Raw genomic sequence first — 13,277 nt, 5'->3', positions numbered from 1 at the left:
ATGCTCAGAGTGAAGTCATCAAGCAGACAGAGAAAGTAACAATGTAGGAGGATTGCCAGATGAACACTCCAGCAGAAGACAGAGCAACTATAGAGGTCCTAATATCAAGAATTATTTCTCACTTAACTCCAGAAGAGTCATCTAGCTCTCATTTAGCTTCAGCATGGCACACAGTACCTGGCTCAATAAATAACCTGCTAAATGGAGTGAGTTTATATCTTAGAAAACAAAAACAAAAGCAAAACAAAACGGGCAGAAACATGACTCATCAGAGTACATGCCTAGCATGTGTAAGGCTCTGGGTTTTTAACCCCAGCCCAAAAGACCAAAGCAAAAACAGTATCTTCAGTACTTTGGAGATGGAAGATCAAAAGTTCAAATGCAACCTGGGCTACACAAGAACGTCTCGATTTGTTTTGTTTGAAACAGGGTCTTTCTGTGTAGCCCTGGCTGTCCTCAAACTCAAGAGATCCACCTGCCTCTGCCTCCTGAGTGATGGGATTAAAGGCGGGCTCCACCTTCATAGTTTGTTTGCTTTTGCTTATGGAAAAATTTCTTTAATCAGTTCCAGCTGTCTTGGGACCTTGGGACTTGCTATATAGACCAGGCTGCCTCTCAGGTGCTAGCATTAAAGGCCCAACTGTTTCTTGTTTGTCTTACAAAAAAAACTTTTTTTCAGCTTGCATAGCAAAACAGGAGGTAAGATTTCATTATTTTATTATTTATGCTAATCACTTGCCTCATTCCATAAACTCATTCCAAAAACTTGTAATTGTTAATTTTCTTCAGCTCCATTACCAAGCCCTAGTTCCGTCTTTCACTTCAAAGCTCATCCTACTGTGATGCTCCCTCCTGATTTGCCTAGGTCAGGGCATTGATGTCCATAACAACCAACCTACTGGCCAGTCCCACAAGTCCCTCCCCAACCTTATTCCAACTATCCTTCACTGGCGACTAAGTTGCTCCCTGACTGCTGTGAAGTTCTGCTTCCAGCCCCACAGAGTCCGCGTAAATCACTGCAGCTCTGCTCCACAGTTGTACTGTCCTCAGCATGAGGGACACTTTCCCTTGCCCATCCCCACCACACAACAGTCACTACCACAGCACCTACAGCAGTGCTTCTCACCCTTCCTAAGGCTGAGTCTCTTTAATACAGCTCTTCATGCTGTGGTAACCCCAACCATAACATTATTTTCGTTGCTACTTCATAACTGTAATTTTGCTACTGTTATGATTCATAATGTAAATATTTGTGAGGTTTGCCAAAGGGGTCACAACCCACAGGTTGAGAACCACCAACCCACAGCATTCATAACCCACACCTGCTTGTATAGTTGAGAATGGAACTGGAAGCCTACAAATTACATTTCCTATATTCCTCTCCCACTTGGCTCCAATTAGGTTTTGCCAATGGTTGATGGAAACTGATGGCAAGGAGATGACTACATAGCTGGTCTGTCTCCAGCAGTAAGGACAGTGAAACAGTGTGGAGGAATGTAGACAAATGCTCAACACAGGCCCCAGCAGCAGCAAAGCGGACTATGACCATGACAGCAGGCTCCCTATCCTTGTGCTGTTTTTTTAATACTTATATTTATATTTACACACACACACTTTTATGTCCATATTATCTATAGCTGTTTCTACTTTCCTGCTTGGACAGTAATGATGAGAGATGAGAATAGAGAAATAACAGCAGCTACTGGGTGTAATGGTTTATACCTCTCTGAATTCAAGAACACCCTAGTCTACAAAGCCAGTACCAGGATAGCCAGGGCTACATAGAGAAACTTTGTTTCAAACAAACAAACAAACAAACCAAATAATAAAAATGAAAATAAACCCAGAAGTATTAAGTAGTAGAATTGAATATAAAAAGTACAATATAGAGTTTTTTTTGATGATTATTTTGGGTATCCCAGAAGGCAACTGCAGAAAATTTCTCTCTAGGGATATTCAATGAGGCCCTGAATGTAACCATTAAGTTGCTAGGTTAAACTCAGTGGGTGAAGGTGCCCCTTGAAAAATGGTCACTTGATTTTTGACAAAGGTTCCATCCAATGGAAAAAGATAGCATTTTCAGCAAATGGTGCTGGTTCAACTGGAGGTCAACATGTAGAAGAATGCAGATCGATCCATGCTTATCACCTGTACAAAGCTTAAGTCCATGGATCAAGGACCTCCACATCAAACCAGACACAAACTAATAGATAGAAAAAACTAGGAAGCATCTGGAACACATGGGCACTGGAAAAAATTTCTGAACAAAAACCAATAACTTATGCTCTAAGATCAAGAATCGACAAATGGGATCTCATAAAACTACAAAGCTTCTGTAAGGCAAAGGACACTGTGGTCAGGACAAAAGCGGCAACCAACAGATTGGGAAAAAGATCTTTACCAATCCTACAACAGATAGAGGCCTTATATCCAAAATATACAAAAGAACTCAAAAAGTTAGACCTTGAGAGACAAATAACCCTATTAAAAAATGGGGTTCAGAGCTAAACAAAGAATTCACAGCTGAGGAATGCGAATGGCTGAGAAACACCTAAAGAAATTTCAACATCTTTAGTCATCAGGAAATGCAAATCAAAACAACCCTGAGATTTCACCTCACACCAGTGAGAATGGCTGAATCAAAACTCAGGTGACAGCAAATGCTGGCGAGGATCCACTCCTCCATTGTTGGTGGGGTTGCAGACTGGTACAACCATTCTGGAAATCAGTCTGGAGGTTTCTCAGAAAATTGGACATTGAACTGCCTGAGGATCCAGCTATACCTCTCTTGGGCATATACCCAAAAGATGCCCCAACATATAAAAAAAGACCGTGCTCCACTATGTTCATGGCCTTATTTATAATAGCACCTGGAAAGAACCCAGATGCCCTTCAACAGAGGAATGGATACAGAAAATGTGGTACATCTACACAATGGAATATTACTCAGCTATCAAAAACAAACTTTATGAAAATTGGGCAAATGGTTGGAACTGGAAAATATCATTCTGAGTGAGCTAACCCAATCACAGAAAGACATACATGGTATGCACTCACTGATAAATGGCTATTAGCCCAAATGCTTGAATTACCCTAGTGGCTTTAAATGAAACTCAAGGGGATGATTGTTTCACTCCTTCTTTAAAAAAAGGGGAACAAAAATACCCTTGGCAGGGAATAGGGAGGCAAAGTTTAGAACAGAGGCAGAAGGAACACCCATTCAGAGCCTCCCCACATGTGGCCCATACATATAGAGCCACCCAATTAGACAAGATGGATGAAGCAAAGAAGTGCAGACCGACAGGAGCCGGATGTGGAGATCAACACAGCCAGAATACAGCAAATACAGAGGCAAGCAGCAAACCACTGAACTGAGAAGCAGGACCCCGTTGAAGGAATCAGAGAATGAACTGGAAGAGCTTGAAGGGGCTTGAGACTCCTATGTACAACAATGCCAAGCAACCAGAGCTTCCAGGGACTAAGCCACTACCTAAAAGACTATACATGGACTGACCCTGGACTCTTACCTCATAGGTAGCAATGAATATCCTAAGGGCACCAGTGGAAGGAACCCTGCTAAGACTGGGCCCCCAGTGAACTAGACTGTCGAGGGGAGGCGGCAATGGGGGAGGGTGGGAGGGAACACCCATAAGGAAGGGGGGAGGGAAGGGATGTTTGCCAAATGTACATAAGAAATACTCAGTTAAAAAAAAAAAAATAAAAAAAAAAAAAAAAAAAAAAAAAAAGGCTGATGACCTGAGTTCCATCCCTAGGACCAGAGAACTCCAGGAAGTAGTTCTCAGACCTCCACAAATGTGCTGTGGCACTAGCCCAACCCCCACAAACAAAGAAATAAATTAATATTAAAGCCTAGGTTTAGCTGGGTTTTTTTTGTTATTTTGAGACAGGGCCTCCCTGTAAACTCTCACTCCACCTCCCTTGGCTTCCCAAATATAGCTGAGTACAAGAATGGATGGCAGTTCCAGTTCTTGTTGCCGTTTAAAACGGCAGATGACACAGCGTATCTCCAGGGCTAACTCAGCTGCAGATAAGGAAGAGATTGTTTCCTCACATGTCTTTTTCACATGTCTCACTCAGCACAGACAAGGTGTTGGGTTTTTAATTTTTTTTTTTCTTTTCTTTTTTTTTTTTTTTTTACTTCCTAGGTAGCCAAGACTGATCTTTTGATCTTCCTGGCTCCCCTTCCTAAGTGCTGGGATCACAGGTGCACACCTCTATTCACCCTGGCTCTCAGCATTTGTAAGTTGCCTGCCTAGTGACTGCTTTAAAACATTTTGAAGACATCTCATTCACAGCATTCAGTAAAGGATACTCTTCACTCACCAAAATGTGGCTACATTCCAATTATTTCTTAGAACCAGAGTCACTCTATACTTAGCTACTTACACACTAGTCTGTATGAACTCAAAGTTTGAAAAAACTCCCAACAACTTACCTGTGTTGAGCCCTGTGAGGGAACACAGGGTGGTAGGGGTATCCAGCAAGAGGGTTATACACAGTGTAGGGACTTTCACCCCTTCCTTGCTGAAGCCTCCTATGAAGTCTATGTCTTCATCCCTAAGGGCCTGCAACTTCAGCCTGGCTGAAGAGCTAGTCTGAAACTGCATTCTAGAGCAAACTGCCACTGTCTCAGGAAGGACTGAGAGCTGTGTGGATCTGAAGCAGATCCTGAAAGTCTGACTCCTGAAAGCCTGTGTTTACAACCTGCTCAGAGATCACACGGTGTCCTTAAGCCTTACTCCAAATTTACTTTCAGGTATTTCCATAAGCCAAGACAAAGCTACTGGAGGTTTTTAAGGAAAAGGCCAAACAGAAACCAGTAGTTTGGGCTAGAGAGACGCTCAATGGTTAAGGGCATCAGCTACTCTTGCAGAGGACCTGAGTTCAGTTCTGAGCACTTACACAATGGCTTACAACCATCTGAAATTCCAGTTCTAGAGGATCTGATGCCCTCTTCTGGGACACGAAGTGTACATGTGGTACACAGATATTAAATGCATAAAAATAACCATACACAAAAAATTCAAAACAAAAACAAGAATACCAACAAAGTAGCCACAAATTTTGTAACTACTAACCTCATACTAATGGCCCTTCATCAGACACCTGCAGGCTCCATTTTCCATGAGAAAGAAACGCTTCATGAGATGGACACCTTAGAGAACATGATGCTTGCCTCTTGCTGCTTTCCAGGCTGTCTGAAGTAAGTGGGACGTCAGTTATGGGTGTTGACATAGTTCCTTTGTTCTAACTTTGTTTTCTGAGTCAGAACCTTCCTCTGTAGCTCTGGCTGGCCTGGTAGTTGCTATGTAGTCCAGATTTGTTTCAAACTCTCTGCCTCAACCTCCCAGGTACTGAGGGTTTAAGAGTACAACGTCACCTGTGCTCTAGCCATTCTTTCAAAACAGAAGCAAATGCAAGTGTCTCTACAACTGAATCAAGTGTCTGTACAGATTGGGAGCCACAGGCATGCACTGCTATGCCCAGTTTCATATTTATACATTGATAATAATTCCCAGTAGACAAACGCTTCAACACTATAGCAGCTCCATCATCACCTCTAACAAAGAACCAGAGGAAACACTACCACAACCAGGTACCAACTTTAAGAACTGGATAGAGGGCTGGAGAGATGGCTCAGTGGTTAAGAGCCCTGACCGCTCTTCCAGAGGTCCTGAGTTCAAATCCCAGCAACCACATGGTGGCTCGCAACCATCTGTAATGAGATCTGGTGTGTCTGAGGACAGCTACAGTGTATATAATAAATAAATCTTAAAACAAAAAAAAAAACAAAAAAAAAAAAACAAAAAACCAAAAAACTGGATAGAATAAAGTCATTTCAGAGAATGTAACTTCTGGCAAAGGGGAAGTTACTGGATGCTTCATTCTGACAATGACATATGACTGCCTCACAGAAAACATCTCTCAATAAATTAAATGTCAGTAATTTAGCCACTCCTTTATAGAAGGGTCACCACTTGCTTGAGATTTGTTAAGGGCCTCTTGGGGACAGAGCAGGAGTCCTGTGCCAACGTGAGGTTTTTTTCACTGCCCAAGAAATGGGCAAGAGACACAAGATGTCTCAGAACTGACTTCAACACAATCTGTCTAAATGTTCCCTCCTAAGTCAGGTGTAGCACTAAATAAAAAGGGCCATGCTGTGACGTAGCTCAAGCACCTTTGACTTTATAGAATCCTCCACAATAACCAAGCAAAACAGGCATTGCCGCCCTCATCTGACAGAGAACAAAAGTATCTTAAAGGCATTAAGTGCCTCATTCCTGATTACTGAGCCCCAGCTGGAGACCTCTAAAACACATACAAGTAGTTCAACCATACCCTTGCTCTATTCCACAGATGAGTGAATGAGAGCATCATGGCTTTCTGGAAACATAAAAGGCTCCACTATCAAAAAGCTCTCCACTATGGGGAACAAGGTCTTATCTGCCTAAACCCACAATTTTAATAACCTGCTCCCCACAATGTACTTTATACTGCTCAAAGTATTACTAAGTGCTCCAGGAAGGAAGGGCAGTTATCTCTTCATTCTACATGTGAGAACACTGAGGCCTGGAAGAGTCATTCAATCCATGTCTTCTCATCGTACACCTACTGAGTACCTAGCTTCATAAAGAAAACAATTTCTTTTCCAGTTACCATTCTTCTTGTTTGTTTGCTTGTTTTTGTTTTGCTTGAGGCACAATCTCATGGAAAACCTAGACTGGCCAAGAACTTATGTAACCAAAGCTGCCTCCAATTCCGGGTACTTCACCTGCCCCAGCTGCTTCCTTCTTGAGTACTGGAATTATGGGTGTAAACTCAGAATTTCTTCCACAGTTAACCACAGAGACCCTGTCCTAAGTGAGAATGAAGGGGGAATGGACTTTCTATTTCAGTAGTAAGAATTAACTGAGGGCTGGCAAGATGGCTCTGTGAATACAAGTCATGCTTCCAAGATTGATCTGAGTTTGATCCTCAGAGCCCACACGGTAGGAGGGAAGAAAACTCTGCAGGCTGTCCTCTGAACTCCACTTATGTGCTATGAAGCATAGCTTCACCCTTACCCCCTGCATCCAACAAGCACAATAAAATAAATGTTAAAAAATATTTTAGAGTTAGAATTATTTCAGTTATCTGAGGGTTTCAGCTGTGAAGAAGCCCCATTCTCCACTTTCCAAACCATGAAAGGGGTAGTATCATAATGGTTTTGCCCTTAATTTATCCTCAGTTTTCCTTATCCTACTGGAAAAAAGTTGGGTTTTATTCACACCTCTTTTTTAAGAGGCAAAGGAATATCTCTTTAAAAACAACAACAAAAACAAACAAACAAACCCCCCCCCAAAAAAAAACCAAAAAAACAAACAACTAACCCTCTCCAACCCTGATTATATAACAGTACTATTTTAGAGATAACATTGAAAGCTCCAGACAAAGTATGTCTTTACAGTCTTACTATGAGTTTGGCCCTCAGAGAAGAGTGACACAGTTAAATACTAGAAGAGAACCAGCCTTGAATTTAAAGAAATTGAAAGTAGTATGGTAAAAAGAAAGGAGGAGGTGGAAGTCTCTTTCAATTAGCTTGCTCTGGAAAACAGCTATTCAGGAAACAGCAAAATAAGACACTGAACAGGGGACAAGCAGGAGTAAGGGCCTGGGCTTCACTGCTGGCCTAAGAGGTCCTTGTTAGAATAGGACCAGACTGTGAGTAAAGGCCATTTCATTTCAAGGTTCAAAGGGGAAAGTAAAACCATTCAGAGCATATAAATCAAATGAGCCATTTTTACTCATAAATCAGAGCTACTTAACAAATCTTGCAGCAGGGCTCCATGTACAAAAGCCTTCCTGGGAATTTCTCTTTATAGGAAGCTAGGGATGCAACTTAATTGGCAGAATGCCAGCCTAGCACACAAGCAAGAAGAAGCCTTAGGTTTCACCCCCAATGCCAGAGAAACTGGGCATGGTGGTACATGCCTGCATTTCAACATTTGAGAGATAGAGAAGGGATGATGATCAAGGTCATCTTTAGATACAAGACCTAAAACTAGAGAAAGAAAGAAGGAAGGTGACTACATCTTCCAGCTTTCATGTTGTATGTCCATGAAGTTTCCCTTAAAATCCACACGCAACAGATTGCACCCTGATTGCATCACTTGAGCTGTTTTCAGAACGTCAGGACAATCCTAGTACTAGAAGGAGTAGGGCTTAAGGATAACTCATCCTTGGCTGAAGAGTGTCACCTACCATGTATGCCCAAGCCCTGGATTCTATCCCCAGCACTAACAAAAATCAATCATTTTTCAGCTAATTTAAAAAAAAAAAAAATCAGGGCTGGAGAGATGCTCAGAGGTTAAGAGCAACAACTGCTCTTCCAGAGGTCCTGAGTTTAATTCCCAGCAACCACATGGTGGTTCACAACCATTTATTATGGGATTCAATGTCCTCTTTGGTGGGTCTAAAGAGAGCAATTGTGTAGTCACATAAATAAAATAAATAAATCTTTTTTAAAAAATCAGTCTAATAAAAACACTGGAACTACTTAGAAGACAACCTGGATATATGGTCCTCCCCCCCCAAAAAAAAGCAAAGCTCCAGCATAATAAGTCTGCTTTTCCCCAAGATGCAGTCTTCATCGACTCAAACTATTTAGTAACAAGAGGCAGTCCATTATCTTAAAATAAACAGGAGAAAAACGGAGAAAGGAAAAAACCCAGTAAAACCTAGTAAAAAGGCCCTCCAAAATTTTCATTAAGTGAACACACTTCTCTCAAATTGCTTATGCCTGGTGAATATGGTATTACAATTCTACACCAAATCAGTCAAGGAATTCACTTCCTAGTAAGGATTTAAGTCCTCAACTCTGTCTAAGCCCTGATACCCTCAGTTCATGCTCTATTGGTATTAAGCTTCTATTTAACTTTAAACAATCTTCACCTGATTAAAGTATGGACTAAGAAAGGCAAGAGGAGACACATTTGTAACAGGGAAGCATACATTTTCATCTTTGTTTCCTCACATGCTCTTTAAAATGACTCAAAGCAGGGCTGAAGTCCCTTCTCCAGTTCACCAAATCCTAACTGCAGAATTTCAGGGCTGGAAAACATGACTTGACCCAAGCTATCCACTGAACAGAAGCCATGCATCCTGGTGGTACAGGAGCAGCCAGAAGCAGCACCTAAGCCCAAATTCTTGAAGACAACCCCAGGCCAGAAGCGACATGCTCTAGCCAGGGCCTTTCTAGTATCTACATTCTCTAGTCTTAAGAGGTTTCCTAAGCTCTCTTCAGAGTTCAAATGGGTGCCAGATAATCTTTTGCATTTTCAGTCACTTTGACTCTGAAAGTAAGTACTCCCTTCATATGCAACATTCTTTTTCGTTTAATAAAGTTCCAAAATCTTCTATAAGTACCAACTCCAAATCAGGAGAGGGACTCATAAGCTGACACGGTCTAAAAGCACAGTGAATTGAAAGCAAGTGGTCCAGTGTAGCTGGAAAGTTCAGAGGGAATTCCCAGCTGGAGGAGCTAGGGAGAGAAATCTTCGGAAAGTTCCTCATTTCCTCCTGAGAGCCTCTCCTTCCCACCTCTCTCACTGACACCTTCCACACACCAAACAAGAAAAGAGCATATAAAACTTTTCAAGGTTTCTATGCCTTCAATACGTTCTTTTCAACTAGGAAAAGTTCTCTAGTAACACTGTATTAAAATACACAACTTCAGGGTAAAAGGTCTATTATAGCTCCACTCTATCCAATAGGCCAAATGAACTAATTCTTAAAGAGTTATGGATGGGGGCTGGAGAGATGGCTCAGTGGTTAAGAGCACCGACTGCTCTTCCAGAGGTCCTGAGTTCAATTCCCAGCAACCACATGGTGGCTCACAACCATCTGTAATGAGATCTGATGCCCTCTTCTGGTGTGTCTGAAGACAGCTACAGTGTACTTACATATAATAAATGAATAAATATTTAAAAAAAAAAAAAAAAGGAGTTATGGATGGATGGCTGTGAGCTGCTGTGTGGCTGCTAGGAATCAAACCCAGGCCTCTGGAAGAACAGGCGTCTTTACTTGCATCATCTCCCCAGATCCATTTGTTGTTTGGTTGGTTTTTGTGGTTTTTTTTTTCGGAGCTGGGGACCGAACCCAGGGCCTTAAGCGCTCTACCACTGAGCTAAATCCCCAACCCGTGTTTTGATTTTTCAAGACAGGGTTTCTCTGTGTAGCTGTGACTGTTCCAGAACTCACTCTATAGACCAGGCTGGCCTTGAACTCACAGATTCACTTCCTGAGTGCTGGGACTAAAGGCCTGCGCCACCACTACCTGGCTATTAACCAATTCTTAATCTTAAGACAACCTGATACCAGTGTAAACAATCTGATCCAAATCTGTGCATACACAAAAAATTTCAGAAACCCTGAATCAGAAACCTTCATCCTAGCCACATCATGTAAGAAAAAAGACCCATATATAAAAATGCTTAAGCCACTGTTTCTAACAATATCTACGTTCCCATTCTCTTTAAGTACATTATTCTTTCCTCCGAATGGCTCAGTAATTTTTTTTTGAGTACATGTGGTCAAGCATGCACATGCTAGTGTGTGCGTGTGTGTGTGTGTGTGTGTGCGAGTGTGTGCACGCACACGCCGAAGGACAATAATAAATGTCTATCTCAACTGCTCTCCACTTCATTTTTTTTTTTCCACTTTATATTTTGAGACAGGGTTTCTCACTGAAGCTGGAGCTCACCAATTTCCCTAGACTGGCCAGCTAGTGAGCACCTGGGATCCTCCAGTCTCTGCTGCCCCAACACTAGAACAACAATCAAAGAAGAAACAAAGGTTTCAGAACCAAATTAACAAACTTTCAAAAAGAACAACTTACACATTTCCTCTCTTACAATCTCAACAGCAGAGTTCTTTTGCACTAAGGACCTCTCCAAACGAGCATCAGAAAAACACAGCACTCCATTTCAACTGTACAGTAAGAGACAAAACGAGGCCATGAGGCTCAGCATTACTTTGAACCAATGGCTGCAAGCTTTTTGGGTCATGAATTCCTTTGAGGATTTGATGAAAGCTACAGATCCACACTCTGCAGAAAATAGACAAAACCAAATTCAGGATACAGCCCAAGAGCACTCCAGAATTCTCTTTATTACCTTTGCTCTGAATCTGTTTTGGTTTTTGGTTTTTGGGGGTGGGCATTTTTGGTCATATCTAACTAGAGGCAACAAAGACTGAAACTTGAAGACTGGAGTAGAAGGAGCCAGGGTCTTACCATGTAGCCAGGATAGGTGGCCCGGAACTTACTGTGTAGCTCAGATTAGCCTCAAATTCAGTCATTTTCCTGCCTCAACCTCTTCAATGCAGGAATTACAGGCATGTGCCACCACACTTGACTACATTCTATTTAGCTATTATTGACTAGTTTACTAAGTAACAGGTTTAAAATAACACACACATTATCTATTATAGCAAAGTGAGCTATAGATTTAAACAGTACAAGAAAAGATCATGCTGCATAACTAAGCAGAGTTTTAAAAACAAAACATTTCTTCAAATAGGAGCCCAGAGAGCTTGAAATTCAAGGAAGCCTACACATAAACTATTTCTCCCCTTTACAGAGCCATACTTCCTTCTCTGGCAGAGCTGTGGCTCTCTTCAGCACACATGGATGCAGAGACCACAGCCATCCATATGTCCAGGATATGAAGGAAACTGTGAGCAGAGCCTGAGGTGTGGGCAGGAATCTTGCTTCTGTTGTACAATGTATTTGTTCCACCAGCATTTCCTGATTACTGACGATGCCTAGACTCCTGGGTTATGGTCCTAGAGAAACAATGATGGAAGGCCCTGACCAGAGTCTGACATGGAAAAGACAAACAAGCCACTGGAAGACAGAAGAGTAAGTTTAAGTACTGAAGGGCACGCAGCATATGAAATAAGGCACTTCCTTCTGCATGTGAGGGAAGACTTGTTGGAAAAAAGAAATCTCTAAGCTATGTATCAAGACGTAAACAGACTTAGTGAAGCTATGTTTTTAGGTTGCTTTTGTTAGGTTTTATTCAGTTTGACTGGAGGAGTAGGTTAGAGAGGACAATCTCAGATACAAGGCATATGAAAGGTTGTGATATAGTTGGTAGAGTGTCTAGCATGCATGAGGACCTGAGACCAATTCTCAGAAACCTAAATGCTGGGCATGGTGGGCTATGCCTGAACCCTAGCACACAGGAAGTAAGTAGTCAAAATGATCAGGAGCAGCTGAAGGTGATACACCTTTAATACCAACACTGGGGAGGCAAAAGCAGGCACGTATCTTTGATCTAGTGTACATAGCGAGTCCCTAGATCAGGGAAAAAAGGGGGAGGTGTGGTGTGTGACTGCACACACCTTTAATTCCAGCACTCAGGAGGCAGAGGCAGGCAGGTCTGAGTTTAAGGCCACCCTGGTCTACATAGCAAGTTGTAGACAGCCAGAACTACATAATAGAAAACCTGTTTCATCAAAAAGAAAAAAAGAGGGTGAGGTGGGATAAGCTGGAAAGATTGCACTATGAGTCAAAAGCACTTGATGCTGTACCTAAAAACCTAAGTTCAATCCCTGGGACAAACACAGTAGAAGGAGAGAATTTCCAAAAGCTGTTCTCTGACCTCCATGTATGTATGGTCCTTGTCCAACTTTCCCTGTTCATGGCCAACAAGATGGCTCAGTGTACATACAGGACTCAATTGACACACAGTATTATGGTCCAAAAAAAAAAAAAAAAGCCAGCCACAGAGACACACATCTATAGTCCAAGTACTTACTTGGAAGACAGGACAGAGGTAGGACACCTTACATTCCAGGCCAACCTGGGCTACAGAATGAGACCTTCTCTCAAAAAAAGTAAAAGATTAACTTTAGGGCAGAAGTTAAACTATAGGCTGTGGGGGTGGGGCTTAGCAGTAGAGCACTTGCCACTGTTGGCCAAGGCCCTGGGCTCTATCCTCAGCACCACAAAAAAAGAAAGATTTCTTACCTATTTCACCAATCACCCATTAATTAATTCCATTTTCTCTTCCAGGGTTCAAAAAAACCCTACACCCCATTCCACTTAATTCAAAGACTCCCTAAAATGTTCCCCTTTACTTCTGAACACTGCTGTTTGATTCTTTACTGTCACAGTATCTAGGCTTCCTCATCACCCCACAGGCTACAGGAAAGGTAAATTCATTTGACTACAGAACACAAGTAACAAAAACAGATGACTTGAAATAAGAACT

General features: G+C 41.9%; 1 protein-coding gene across 1 annotated transcript in view; it reads right to left on the bottom strand.

Moving 5' to 3' along the window:
- The window catches only part of Arhgap35 (Rho GTPase activating protein 35), a 123,160-nt gene that overhangs the window by 92,659 nt on the left and 17,224 nt on the right, over positions 1-13,277 (bottom strand). The gene's annotated exons all lie outside the window — the stretch shown is intronic.

Source organism: Rattus rattus, chromosome 2 (assembly GCF_011064425.1).
Source record: "Rattus rattus isolate New Zealand chromosome 2, Rrattus_CSIRO_v1, whole genome shotgun sequence".
In the NCBI taxonomy this organism is placed as follows: domain Eukaryota; kingdom Metazoa; phylum Chordata; class Mammalia; order Rodentia; family Muridae; genus Rattus; species Rattus rattus.
This window is presented reverse-complemented; position numbering and strand designations above follow the sequence as displayed.